The sequence below is a fragment of the Copadichromis virginalis genome, linkage group LG17 (genome assembly GCF_057382275.1).
Source record: "Copadichromis virginalis isolate Kocher_CV1m ecotype Utaka linkage group LG17, C_Virginalis_male_GT1.1, whole genome shotgun sequence".
Classification (NCBI taxonomy): domain Eukaryota; kingdom Metazoa; phylum Chordata; class Actinopteri; order Cichliformes; family Cichlidae; genus Copadichromis; species Copadichromis virginalis.
This window is the reverse complement of record NC_140634.1, coordinates 33152113-33167492: the sequence shown is the minus strand read 5'-3', so window position 1 is coordinate 33167492 and position 15380 is coordinate 33152113. Positions and strand designations below refer to the sequence as shown.

Here is a 15380-nt window from a genome sequence, read left to right as displayed (position 1 = left end):
TAGTTTTCCCTGGTGTTATTGATCTCGGCCAAACAAGTGACTAAGCCCATAAACTCATCAGGAAAGTGTTTTCACAGGACAACACAGACTTCTATAGCTCCTTTTCTTCCGACAAGGAAGATAGGTCCATGTTTTATTCTGTCTATTGGCAAAGTATGATATTTAAAAGATGTTCAGTTGGTACTAACAGGCCCAAACTGTTACAATAAAATTATAGTATTCTGCATACCTTGGTTGTAATGAGGGGTTATTTGAATTACTGCAGTGTGGCATTATTATTTAAGTAATTGTGCTCAAATAGTACTAATACTTTTTAAAGTTTTCATCAACTGTTTCACACAAATTTTCCAATGTAAATCCAAAGCAGTGTGCTCAAAGATGCTAAAATGCTTAACAGACTAAGTGCACTTTGCTTGCGTGGATTCATCACTATGTAAAAACTGGCATCTTTACATAAATGTCAGTAAACCATTTGCTACTTTATTGATATAACTACTTTTTTGTGGCATAGTATCCAGTCTGAAGTTACTTAATTTAACAGCCCTAAAATGTCACCCTAACCAGTCAGCCGTGATGTGTGGCCATGGTGAAATACAAAAACAAACTACACTATAGAATACTGAGAATACAAGTCATGAATATTATTAAACCATGCCTAGCTCGACACAGTTCAACAATGGTGTTAATCGTGCTTGTGACTTGTCATTACTCCTGCTATGCCCATGTTTCCATTTTACTGGACCATTTGCTTTTTTTAGCAGCACAGCTGCCTTTTATAGTCACAGTGCTGATGATTTGCTGGAATGGACAGATTTGTAGACCTGGCCCAAAACGAGGTTTTTGCTAGTCTTATGAGGAATGATAAGAGGTTTGGAGAAGTGAAAGAAACAACACATGAAATCTTTAAATCTCCTCCATAAGCCATGGAAAGGTGTTAAAAGATAGATATAGCAAGTCCCCAATAGTACTGAGATTGGTGTCAAAGAATGAGGCTACTGGGACACAGACACAGTCTACTATCTACAGTGTCACAAATGTATCAAAATACCTTAACAGCTTTATCCAAATGATGGCAGAAGTGTGATATTAGCCTGTTTCAAACCTGCCAATCTTTGATAGGTTTGTAGGTCTCAGACTGATGTTTGCTGTCTGGTTTATTTTGTGTGCTAGAATTTGACTTTAGATCAATGTTGTTTGATTAAGAATTTGTTTAATCAAAATCAAGGCAAAGGTAGGAACCAAATAAAGGAGGTTTGCAGTGTGTGTGAGCCAAGTGTATGCACTGTATGGAATCATCTGGTCCTGCACACTGCAGCAAGGAAACAACAGCATCACTGTATCACTGAACCATGAAAGCATCCAAATAAGTTATACCAAGCGTCATAATTTTCTGCACAGGTGAGGGCATGACTCATGGCTGTCAGATAATAGGAAGGCGTCAGGCAAATTTGCACATTAGCCTTCCTTTGTTATCCCAGACAACGTTGTCACATTAACAAAGCCGAGAGCCACAGAACTGAAAGCCTTGCGAGCGGCAACTGAGATTTATTTGACCCCATGGCCAATAAACAAATATAGCACTTCGAAATGCAGAAGAAAAACAGACAAACATGTTAATGCATTTATGGCAAAGCTCTGCTGCTGCTTAGATATCCCCCTGCTTTGTTCTTGTTCAGTGAGAGTGATATGGAGCTCAAGTACACATTTTAGAGCTTTCCCCGGAAAGAGGGGTTCACAGAAAGACAAACCTAAATCTGATTGGTAGCCAGTGTAGCGACTTTAAAACAGGGGTCATGTGAGCTCCCTTGTTCAAACGGGTCAGTAGCCTCACTGCAGACTTTTGAACAACCTTTAGATGAGCTAGCCCTTTCTTGTTTAGACAAGTGAACAGACTGTTACAGTAGTCGAGTCTTGTAGAGATAAAAGCATGGATTATCATCTCAAGTTCACTTGTTGACACGATGGATCTAAGTTTTGAAATGTTCCTCAATTGAGAAAAACAGGTTCTTAATATCTGATTTAAATGTTCCTCCAAAGAAAAAGCTTCATCAAAAATAACACCTAGATTTCTAAGGTTATGCTTCTGTGAGGAACCTAAATCACCCAGTCACTGTTTAATATCAGGTATTGCGCTGTCTGGTGCAATAATCAAAGTTTCTGTTTTGTCTGGGTTTAGCTGTAAGCAATTGTTGTTCAACCATTGTTTAATGTTGGTTAAACAGTCAATCAGAGCGGAGAGCTTATTAACTTCAGAAGGCTTAAATGAATGGTTTAGCTGAATGTTGTCAGCAAAAAGATGATAAGATAAATCTTTTTACATCAGGAAACTGCTGTATTATCTTAAAGGAAAATATATATATTAAAAACAGAATAGGTTCCAGCACGGAGCCCTGAGGAACTCCACATATGAGTTGATTACCTTTACAAAAATATTGAAGGTTCATTTAAAATAAAATGCCTGTCACATACTTTTTAAATGTACCTAACATAAAATATGTTCTATATTGCATTAAAAAATGTAAAAATTGTAAACAAACATGCAAAAAAAATCCGCATAGAATTCTCTTTGTGAGTATTTCACAAACGTTCATGAGGCCTGGCTGGCATATCGACTTTTTAAAGGACATTATCGTTCCAATAAGATATAGGCTGGGCTGATATCTTAAATAAACAATTAATTAATAGCTAAGCCACAGCTTGATTGAGTGTTTTCAAATCTTATTTAGTCACTGTTCAGATCCCTGAAGTGGCCTTTTAAAGCACTTAGCCACGGGTATTTAGTCCCTGAACATAATCCTTTTTAACATTGCCTCATTACACTGACTATGTAACATAAATGGAAAAGAATAGGTTAAAAAATAGATGCTTAATATTTTTATTTTTAACTAGAAAAATCATTCATAACATAATGCTAGGGCACATGTATGAATACCACACCTGCTGTGCTTTCAGTAAGCACATCCTAATAAACACACTAATAAACAGGAGCTAGAGTCTCCTGTGCAGGATGGCTGTTCCTCCAAGGTGTTCGTTTGTCTGGAGTAAGACTGACAGGAGAGGGAGAAATGTGCTTCTTAGTCTGATAAAGCTACAATCAAGCATCAGTCTTCATGCGGTGCCTGTCTTAAACCAAAGGGAAAAAGTGATATCCCATTTGCTTTAATCTCTTGGTTACAGCACACTGCCAGGCAGATCTGCACTTCGCTGACACAGAAAGCCTTTGTATGAGCTTCTCACTTCCTCATCACAGCTTTAAGCCTGAGAACTTTTTTTTTTGTATTTGAGGAGTTCTAAATTAATGAGATCACTTAGAGAAATCCCTCTCCACTTCTGTTACTAATATTAGGAGGCCTCAATCCTCATCTGTTCTTCTTCTGCCTTTTTCTGTGTGAGGTGGAAGACGTGCAGTCAATATTAGATGTCTCCAAGGCGTCCTATAGGGCCATATACCTCTGCTGTTTGCTCACCCTTTTTTAAACAAGCCTTTTGTTCCTCACACTCTCATTTCCACCGTTCTGTTTCTCAGTGTCCTCCACTCGTTTTCACTCTCATTGCTTAGTTCTACATCTGTCTCCATCTTTGCTTTTCCTTACATCCCTTTTGTGTTGTTGCTTTCGTTAAGAGGGTCTCCGGGGTTCTGGCTGTATGGACTTTTTTCAGCATGTTTCTGACGTGTTGCATCCTACTCTGTTAAGTTTTCATATGCTACTCTGTTTGACACTCTCTATGGCGACACTAGTTAAAGCTCTGTGCGGCCTAGTTTTTTATAGCAGTCATACTGTAATGCATATTCAAGATATTTTGAAACCAAATTGTTCTCACAATGTCCAATACTGGTTTAGACCTGTGCCTCATTCACCAGAAAGGGTGACTAAAAGGTCTCTTTCAATACAAATGTGCAGCTCTTTTACTGCGCTGCTTTACTTGTGATGAAGGCTGTGTTTGTGTAGTGGGGCCTACCCCAAGAACTATATAACCTTCAATATATCATTATATATTAGCTCTAATGTATGCTGAATTGATTAAAGCTGGTCATTTGTTGGTATGCCAGTGAAAATGGTGTTCTATTTCTTTAGTTGCATGCAGGCTTAATAGCCCCAACTTCACTGTCAACCCAGTACTCTTGTGTTTGTGTGTTTTTTAAGCCCTACATTAAGAGCTGTTGTTCAAATTTTCAGCCTTTTGTTAACGTTTACACAAGTTTTTTTAAATGGTGGTTTAAGGTTATTTATACATGTGTGTGACCCATATACTGTAAAAGATATAAAAGATGGGTGTGGAGTGCTGTTTTGAAGCTCTAATATTGCAATTTGTTGAGTGTGAACTAACCGTATTTGGAGTGGATATAACCAACTTGGTTAGCAAGATGCGCAGATAAAGATACTTGCTAATTAGTGCAGACGTGGATAAAATAATACAAAAATTTTACTGACCAGAAAGCGGAGCACTGACTTCTTAAATAGTATTTTTGATACAATGAATGAAACAGCAGATCCAAAATGCTCCAGAAAGTAACAGCACAGAAGGATTTGGTGTGGAATTTGTTTTAAATATAAAAGTAACAAAATCCGGTACTAGTACTTTCAAAGGAAACTGCCTGAAAAAGGTCTGTGATGTTGACATGACTCTTACAGTGATAATATGTTATAATTTTACATGGTATTTGATTACCGATTAGAGTTAAATGTTAAGGTTTCAGACATACTATCTGACATAACATGTTTGTTTATGATAGGGGCTCAGCTTGATCTATGCTAGAGAACAGGTAGACTGAAGTTAGCATGCGTGTCAATGAATTTAGCTTCAAATCCAGTACACTCAGCTTTTAGTTGTATTTTGGGTTTTACCAGGATTTTCTTCAGGTTGGATGCGTTGCCATACCCAGCTTTACATTCTGCAATAAAGATGTTAAAGAAAGCATTTTCTGCACTGAGTTTTGAAAAGTGTAACCACACCTGACATATCAGTTTTTGGTTTGCCACCGCCACCATTGACCCACGTGTTTGTTTGGTTTCAACATGTCACAGGAGTGACCACACATCCCCTCGCTGTCTTTATTCCTCTAACCCCGGTGTGCTCTGAGGTTTGGAACCAGCTGATTTAGTGTGAAACGGTACTTTAGGAATGGCAGTGGATCATCTACCAAGGTTGGTAGATTGATCCATCGACTTCTTCCATCTACATGTTGAAGTATTCTTACTGAATGTTCAGTTGAGCCCGATGCATCCATGTGTGAGTCTGTGCAAATGAGACTTTTATTAGGAAGTGCTTTTTTGGTCTCAATTTGAGAACAAAGGTGTTATATAAGTACCAGCCCATTTACCATTTAAGTTGGTACTCAAACCTACGGCTCATTGACAGATCAGTTTGGTTGAATGGACACCTACTGTAGTAGACAAACAGTGGTCAGCACAGACATGCCCATCAAAAATAATGCATAACTTATATAAGACATATGTAGCTGAAAAATAAAAAGTTGTTATGAAAGGAAATTTCGATTGAGAGATGAAAACTATATTTTGTACAACGCTATAACCACATTTATTTTTCATAAATATTCTGATCTATGCTATGTTTGGGCCTTTTAACAGAAAAGATTAGTTTATGTGAAGTCAGTTTTAAGTGACAAATAAACAAACCACCATGTTGGTTTCATTCAGCCCCGATGTTGCCGCTTGGTTAGAACACTTAGTGTAAGCACTTAAGTGTCGACCGTGCTGGGAGAGCACTTAGCCTGCTAGACCATAAAAGACCACAACAAATGTAGTTCTTCAGTTTCACACCAAAAAAGGCAAATCCCTCAGCAATAACATGGATTATGAAAAAAGTCCTGCAGTCTAAAAACTCCTGTAGATAAAGATTTTTGCAGTGTGGTCTTTGCTTTCATGTTCTAAGTTTGTTATTGAAATCTGTAATAATAGTTAATTTAGGACATCATAAGATTCTTGTCAGATTGATAGAGCAGCTGTTATCTCTTGTGGAGTGTCACTGAATAGTAAACTCAAACAAGGTGCTTAATTGCATAGATCTGTGGCCTGTGAAGGAAGTAAAATGTTAAAGCTTTAGGGGTAGGAGTGCATGTTTATGTTAAATTAAGTTTTACAGCCCAAATGAGCATTTCCATATAAAGCCTGCAGGAATCCAGACACTTACAACCCTCTTACTGTGACTTGACTGTTAAATCAGAGTCAGAGTATTTCATCTACACCAGTTTTGGCTCATTGGCTCATCTTGCACATCATTTCTTTCCCTACAGTCGGCCTGTTTCTTCTTCTGCTGCTCCAAACACGTTTTTACTCCCTCCCTGCTTCACTCGTGCTTTCATCCTTCTGCTGGGACTTTGAGATGAGTTTGTTGATTGGATCAATCCCCAGAGAGCTCATACCTGGATTTCTTTTTTTACAGTATGCATCACCCAGCTGCAGAAAGCTCAGTAGAGAATCAGCCAATGAAACTAAAAAGCTGCTTCCTGCTGTTCTTTAATCTTGATTTATCTTTCTTTCTCCTCCGTCTCTGTGTGTATGTTTGACATTCTTGATGACTCCATTGAGTGCGCTGTGCGGTGTCGAGTGGGAAAAGCACAGATTGGAGAACTGCCTCTTTAACCTCTGAAGGAAGAAATAAACTTGCGGGAGGTTATAAATCTCTCTGATTAAAACCAGCTCCTCTTTGGCGGCCCTTTTCTGTGTGGGACTGGACTATGTGTGCTGTCTGTCATCTGAAGGATGCTCACAGACTGTTAAAATTAAAAACCCCTTAGAACAGTCATGGTAACCAACCCTCCCTTTCAGTCTGTGTCTCTAGCACACACACAACCATTACAAGGGAATGTATGGGTTTAAATTGTTGTGGGGGAGGCTTCAAAAGCAGTCTGAAAGGTCAAACTGACACTGACTTGTGGCCTTTTTTAATGTAGCCGGATCATAAGAAATACCATTATATAATTTCCATCTGTCTGGACTGCATAAGCTGTAAACTGAAAGAGGTTCAGCCTGACAGGAACTGGTGGTATCTTCAACATTTAAACTGCAGTACTTGTATTAATGGTGGGATTTGCTTAAAAAAAAAAAATCTAATACAGTTTTAATTTCTCTTTGCCCAAGGGAGCTATACATCTATACAACACTATGAATCGGTCCACTGAACCCAACCAGGCTAGCATCTTAATAAGGTCATTTGTCATTTTCTGTCTCTAAAGGAACATGTAGACTGATGTGCATGGGCACAATCACGGTAGTAAACAATCACAGCAAAATGTCATTACGCACAGATGGTATGTCTGAAAAAGTGCACAAAAAAAGCATCTATAGATAGACATTTGTCACTGTTCGGGTGCTACATCCAATGGAAGCACTCGTTTTTTGTTGTTTTTTTTTTCTTCTCATTTCACAATGAAACCAAAACATGGTCGCAAATACCTGCAACTCTTTCTTATTGTTGTTGTGGGACCGAAAGCCTGTATTTGCTGCTCCCACTCTGGCTTCAAGTCAGATGGTGTGTGGAGATCAAATGCAAGCGAGTAAGACTTGATGGCACACTTGTCTGGACACAATATTTCACTACTTTAAAGGTAGGGAGTGAAGAGGCCAGGCAGTCAGGGCATGTGTTAAGTGTGCTTTTCAGGCAGCTGCCACCATCGCTGATTGCTCTGGCCCTCTTGGCCTAAGGGATTACAGCCCACACTCACAATTTCTATTCATGCCTGGGGTCAGTTATTCTATCACAGGATGAAAAATCCACACACCGATACATTTAGATGCTTGCAGTTTACTGGCTCCCGGTGGATTCATAAACTCAGAAGGCTAATTGAAACAGGAGCTAGATAATAAATCAAAGCGGTATTTCACCAGGCCTTGGCACATATATGACTTTAATAATCCAGAATGGTGATCACAGTTTAGTTGGTGTAAGCACATACGTAGAGAAACAGTGGCCTTCATCATCGGAGCTTACAGTTCACATACATACTGTTGTCACAGAGTTATTTTAGTTTCTTTGAGATCAGATCTGTTTCTACTTCATGAATTCTTCTCAAGGTGAAGTGAAAATGTTTACTTAAGACTTTGTTCTGTGTGTGAGGTAACTTGTCTCTTGTCCTGGGTTTTAAAATAATTCCCATTTGTTTAAAATGAAGTCAGTGAAGCACCTGGAGAAAACAAATTTTGGCAAATCACAGAAATTAAAAGATAAACAACAATGTGAATGTGAAAAATACAGATTTTTCTTACAGGAGTAAGGAAAAGGGAATTTGGTCAATAACCTCAAACAAAGCACAGTACATTTCAAAATATTCAAGAAAACTGCTAAAGGTGGAAACAACAAACTTGTTACACCACTTGAGGTAAAATCACTCTGTTGAGTAAAACCAGGCTACAAAGGTATGCGAGGATGAGATGTTAGCAGCTGGTGATGTGTTTAAGAAAACAAAAAACTCAACCCAGCATCGTGGGATCGCTCATTCATGTGAAAGGAAAAGCAAATGGTGCATTGAAATTACTGATGCGGTTATATATTCTTTGGCTATGGATTTTGGTGGAAACGATGGAAAAGGAAGACTGCAAGCAGCTGGTTAAACATTTGAAAATTTAGAAATCCCTGTTTTATGTATTGAGATGTTAATTTAACTTTTTTGTCTTAATTCTGTTCAAATATTTCTAACTAGTACATCTGCTGCTCTGACAAGGATCTTCTAGTTTCTGCTTTTTGGGGGGTTTTCTTTTCTTGTTGACAGGTGATATTGAAACCTCTTTTAACAAATTATTCTAAATTACAGGTTCTGATTTATTTAATGTTCTATTGAATTTTCTATTTCTATTTTTTTCTTTCTTTTGTTTGTTTTTTTTACCTTTACAAGCAATCGTGTTTCTGTTTGAGCCAAGTTGATCTTATGTTTTGGCTATGTATGTCAGCTGGCTCCACACTGAAAGGAGCCATCCATCTATCCATCCATCTCCTTAACCCAGGTCTCACAAATAATCACTATTTTTACACCTAATTTATGAAGCTATTGAAACCAGATTTACTTTATGCTAAGTTGACTGTTTGAACACAAACCTACATGCACCCCCAAAGTTTTACTATAGTTTGGTTTGATCCCCATATGTTTAAGTGTTTTCTTGAAAGGGAAACTGTATTCTTTATTCTTCTCTGCATGTCTCTTTTTTGTCTCCATGGCAACCTGCTAGAGCATGGGGTCAGCTCTGCTAGCTTTGCTCTTGTAGCACCTCCCAGCTCTCCTCTCCTCTCCTTTTATACTATATGTGTATCTCTCTCCATCCCCCTCCTTGCGCTAAGATGATGAAGCGCTTTTAGATTTGCCGATTAAAAATGGATGCTTCTGATTCCCGCTCTCTCTTCATTTTTTAATGTTTGTTCTTCTTCTCTTTCTCTTAAAGCACTCTTTCCCCCTCATCGTCCTCGCTCTGCCTTTTTTATAAGTCTTGCTACATTCCTGCCTCCATTCATTAACATCTCACACTGTTTCTTCCTCTTTCCCTGATCTGTGCCCCCTTTTGTCTCAGTTCAATTTGTTTCAACTCAGCTGAGATAAGATCAATGCAGCTCAGTTCAAATCGGATCAGATCAGTTCACAATGAAAAATTCATTCAGCTTATCCTGACACATTTAAATCAATGCACTTTCAGTCGTCTTCATTAAGATGAAATCGATGCAGGGTTTGTTTAATTATAAGGTGAGGTTATACAACAACAAACTGCCTTCCTTTTTTTATTGTTGACTTCCTTCAGATCACATTTTGGGCTTAGGCTGGAACATCCAGGTTCTTCCTCTAAGTGATAGCATCTAAGTAATAGATCAAGAACCCTTTCTCATCTTTTTACATCATCTAGTAAATTCAAACAGCTCAACCTCGCTTTATTGCATGACTCACCATCTTTCCCATCTGAGCTAACTACAGTTTTAATGGCTTCACGTCCAAATGTGCCACCGTCCTTTGTCTGTCACATTTGTTTTGCTAATATGAGATGAATGGAGTATCTCTCAGGAGATTATGATAATGCATTCACGGTCACGAAGGGACGCCCGTTTGGGGGAAGCAGAGGTCGCTGCGTGCAAGTGCGTGTATGGTGGTGGGTAACCTTTCATTGTGCGTGTGTCCCTACTGGAGATAAAAGTAATAAAAATGACAGGAGAGATTTTGGTTATTGATTGAGGTCCTTGTGTTCAGCAATATGCAGTCATTTACTGGGTTTTCCCTGGAGAGATAAGTGGAGGTGCCCACGTATTTATGTAGTGCTGGTGGGTAACACTGGCCTTGTGCAATGAATGAATCAAAGAGGTCTAAATAAGCGTTTGCCAAGTGTATTTAGTTAATTGAAGCTTCTGAGTCTTTTTGAAATCCAAGGTCTTTTTTGAGAGCAGTGAACACGTCTTTTAACTCCAAATCCTTCCCTCTAACATGATGCTGATTAGGTTTCTGGTCTGAGTTGGCATAAATGGAAGCTGTGATAGACTTTAAATAGACTTATAATTTCTTTGCCAAATATTATGCAGTAAAAGCACCCTTGCTACATAATGTCAAAGGAGTCAGCGTCATTCCCCATGAATGCTTAGACGTTAATTATTTATAGTATTTCTAATCTGAGGTAAACTCCTTATTTATAGTCATTTTCGTCTTGTTTTTTCAGGTTGAAATATCCGTTGAAGACAAACAGCAGCTGAGAATAAATCCTCGGAGGTGAGTCAGAGATTGCTTCTGAGTATATTTTGACTGCTTGACTACATTTTCTCCACGATGTGCCAATTTACATTGTTCTCTCTTTAATGAGTGATATATTATTGAATTTAAAAGTAGCATAGAGATGTAAAAAATCATTATATAGGGAGAGGTTTAAGCCATTAATGGGTAGCTAAGATTATGTCATTATGTAGTTGATGATATGGCAGCATGAAAGGAGACAGCAGTCTGAACGAGTTCTATATATATGATGAAATTGTGAGTCTGAATGATGGTTGGTTCCGGTTATTCCAATGTGAGTGACATGTGACATTCTCGGGATGCTGACCCATTCTTCTTCTGTAAATGTGATTCAAAAATCTGTTTGTGTTACTCTTCTCTGAGAACAGGTTGAGCAAGTGGCTGCTTGTTCACATCATTTTCTTAACAATTGTGAAACATCTTTTGAAATGTTGATTTTAAATTTCCTCAGTTATTCTAATTGTCTATGTGTATAACTGAGAGAATAATGCTTCTACCTATAGAGTAGAAGAAGAGGGTCACCCAGGTTCAGTGACTATAAAACGTGCTTATGCTTTGCTCTTATTCACTTGTAATGCTACTGCAGCTACATGCTACGTGTGCACAATGATGTTACTGAATGTGTCAGCCAGCTTCTTCTTCAAATACCCCAGCCCCAGTTTTTGCTGATGGCATGTCTGTTCTAGTGCTTTTTTTCAGTTGGCATTTCTTTTTATATTTTCGTCTTAGTAATATGCTCCCATTGTGTTACGGTTAGTATCACTTCAAGGAGCTACTGCAGTTTTTGCAAAGCCATAAACTCCACTTGGTTGCAATTATACGCTAAATACATATTTTTTTCCTTTCTGACAGACGTATATATTACTCGAATGTATGACTCTAACAGACCTACAAATATAATTTGTACATACACATGACAGATCATTTTATGAACTTTATAAGCGGCTCAATCCCTGGCTGTACTTCAAATAAAAAGGTCAGTTAGCATAGATGAAAAGTGCTGAGTGTTGAGCATGACTCACAGCTGGCAGTGACTGATACCCTTTGCAGTCTTGGCTCTGCCCTGTTTGTATCTGCAGTGTATACAGGGAGTGCAGAATTATTAGGCAAGTTGTATTTTTGAGGAATAATTTTATTATTGAACAACAACCATGTTCTCAATGAACCCAAAAAACTCATTAATATCAAAGCTGAATGTTTTTGGAAGTAGTTTTTAGTTTGTTTTTAGTTTTAGCTATTTTAGGGGGATATCTGTGTGTGCAGGTGACTATTACTGTGCATAATTATTAGGCAACTTAACAAAAAACAAATATATACCCATTTCAATTATTTATTTTTACCAGTGAAACCAATATAACATCTCCACATTCACAAATATACATTTCTGACATTCAAAAACAAAACAAAAACAAATCAGCGACCAATATAGCCACCTTTCTTTGCAAGGACACTCAAAAGCCTGCCATCCATGGATTCTGTCAGTGTTTTGATCTGTTCACCATCAACATTGCGTGCAGCAGCAACCACAGCCTCCCAGACACTGTTCAGAGAGGTGTACTGTTTTCCCTCCTTGTAAATCTCACATTTGATGATGGACCACAGGTTCTCAATGGGTTTCAGATCAGGTGAACAAGGAGGCCATGTCATTAGTTTTTCTTCTTTTATACCCTTTCTTGCCAGCCACGCTGTGGAGTACTTGGACGCGTGTGATGGAGCATTGTCCTGCATGAAAATCATGTTTTTCTTGAAGGATGCAGACTTCTTCCTGTACCACTGCTTGAAGAAGGTGTCTTCCAGAAACTGGCAGTAGGACTGGGCGTTGAGCTTGACTCCATCCTCAACCCGAAAAGGCCCCACAAGCTCATCTTTGATGATACCAGCCCAAACCAGTACTCCACCTCCACCTTGCTGGCGTCTGAGTCGGACTGGAGCTCTCTGCCCTTTACCAATCCAGCCACGGGCCCATCCATCTGGCCCATCAAGACTCACTCTCATTTCATCAGTCCATAAAACCTTAGAAAAATCAGTCTTGAGATATTTCTTGCCCCAGTCTTGATGTTTCAGCTTGTGTGTCTTGTTCAGTGGTGGTCGTCTTTCAGCCTTTCTTACCTTGGCCATGTCTCTGAGTATTGCACACTTTGTGCTTTTGGGCACTCCAGTGATGTTGCAGCTCTGAAATATGGCCAAACTGGTGGCAAGTGGCATCTTGGCAGCTGCACGCTTGACTTTTCTCAGTTCATGGGCAGTTATTTTGTGCCTTGGTTTTTCCACACGCTTCTTGCAACCCTGTTGACTATTTTGAATGAAACGCTTGATTGTTCGATGATCACGCTTCAGAAGCTTTGCAATTTTGAGACTGCTGCATCCCTCTGCAAGATATCTCACTATTTTTGACTTTTCTGAGCCTGTCAAGTCCTTCTTTTGACCCATTTTGCCAAAGGAAAGGACGTTGCCTAATAATTATGCACACCTGATATAGGGTGTTGACGTCATTAGACCACACCCCTTCTCATTACAGCGATGCACATCACCTAATATGCTTAATTGGTAGTAGGCTTTCGAGCCTATACAGCTTGGAGTGAGACAACATGCATGAAGAGGATGATGTGGACAAAATACTCATTTGCCTAATAATTCTGCACTCCCTGTACACTCAGCAAGTACAAGTAAGAAAACCTAGAACACTAGAATAAACCTTGTGGATGCTGTAACCTCTGAATAGCTACGACAACCCCATTAGCCTATGTGCGAGTAAACTCTATGGGCCAAAAGCTCAAGCTCGAAACGCTCAGTTTTAGACTGTTTTTTCTACTCTTGGCTCTGTATGCTGTCAGTAAGAGTAGATATCCCTAATATGGTTATCTCTGGGACACAGCACCACCCATAACCCTGGTCAACCCTTTTGTTTACAATGGGGAAGCCAATCAGAAGACAGCTGGTTTAAAAGGAGTGTGAAAGTAGCTGAAGTGCCCTATTTTCGACAATTGTTTTGAACTGTGAAACTGTGAATCATGTAAAGCTACTCGAGTGCAAGACATGAAAATTATTATAACAGATCATTTAAGTTTGATTTTGTTTAGAGTAGTATGGTTATCTGAGACATTCACAGGTCAGACACGTGCTATAAAAGGTTTTTTGGGAACAGATTCAAGTGTAAACATGGAAAATCCTTAAGGTCACATAATAAAAACAGCCAAAGTCCCCATAAATCCACAGCCTAAAAGGCCAGCACGGGTTAGTGTAATTACTCAGCAACTGTTTGAACACAGGGGATTGTTTATGACTGGATAAATAGCAGCCACATGTCCTGGCATCATCTGCTGCTCACCTGATAATCAGCACACTCCAGTGCACATGCAGAGGACACACAAACAGACAGGAGCGTGGTGCATTGATGCGAATTAACACATTCAGATTAACAGTGCAGGGAGTTTTACAGTCATTCTCAAGTAGTAATGTATAAATGTTAGAAGGCTGGAAAGAATGTGATTGCTTTTGTAATACTGAGCAAATACTGAGGTCCACTTAGGAACGTAAATCTGCATTGCAAGACAGGAAAAAAAAAATAAATACAAAAAATAATAAATACTGAGCAGCAAATATAATGGCTTGTGAGTGGCACAGCCAACAGGCCACTGCTATACAGCATTCTGGGGAGCAATAGTCTTAGTAAGTAATTACATAACACATCACTACAGTGTTTCCACCTTCCGGCACTATCATTGTTACCTCAATAGTCCCATGAGAGCCCTCTACTATATTGCAGTGAGCCATAATTTTAACAGTGAGTCATTATCGCAGCAGTTTATTTAACTGAAAAGAAGTCATGGAAAAGTGGTTTGAATTCAGTTATCGCAGGTTGCGATGATGGATCTCCTCTCCTCCCTGCCCTCTTCCTCCAGCTTCCTCTCTCCTCCTGTCCACCCGTCTCTATGAGTAATCCTTGCGAACAGATGGGTGGAGGAGAAAAAAAAGGGGCATGCCAGCTTGTTGTGCAGCTATAACACTGTCAATCAGTCCCCTCCCCCGTCCCATCCTGTCAACATTTCAGCCCGTTCCGCCTTAAAAATTTCCCACTTTCTTCTTTCTCCCTAATCATTTCATTCTCCCCTCCTGCCCCGATCGGACTGTCAGTTAGCCTGCCATCGGTTTGACAATGTGACTATTTTTGTTATGTCACCACTGCAAGAGCCATATGTGGGAATAAGTTAAAGGTGTAACAGTCTTGCCCCAAAGGATAAAAACAGCCACATGCTGGAAACAAAATAAATTATAGGACCCCACACAGTAAGTCATGTCAGAGTCACGTACCAAGGCCATGTGCATCTATTGATATCTTTTACCTAGCAGTAACCCCAGAGGAATACCAATGAATCTTGGCTCGGTTACAAGCCCAGCTGGGTTCATGCCCTGTCACATTGTAGCACTGTATTAGAATGAGACTGCCCATTGATTTTAGGGTCTGTTTTTTTAATGTCTAGTCTTTGCTTTTCAGTAAACACACTTTTTCACACTTTATACAGCCCCACCTTGAAGCAGAAGCCTCTGCAGTGCAGTGCCTTAATTGGTGTCAACTTATCTTTATTTTAAAACACTTTAAGATACATGATTTTAATGGTTTTCTGTGTAGTCGGAACCACTGTTTACTCTTCATTTTGCTAAA

At 39.1% G+C, this 15380-nt stretch overlaps 1 protein-coding gene across 6 annotated transcripts in view; it reads left to right on the top strand.

The window, feature by feature from the left end:
• The window catches only part of nrcama (neuronal cell adhesion molecule a), a 65780-nt gene that overhangs the window by 18282 nt on the left and 32118 nt on the right, over window positions 1-15380 (top strand). For all 6 annotated transcript variants that reach the window (XM_085435883.1, XM_085435886.1, XM_085435884.1 and 3 more), the window contains exon 2: window positions 10647-10696. The gene's annotated coding sequence lies outside the window, so the exon portion shown is untranslated. The remainder of the gene's footprint in view (window positions 1-10646; window positions 10697-15380) is intronic.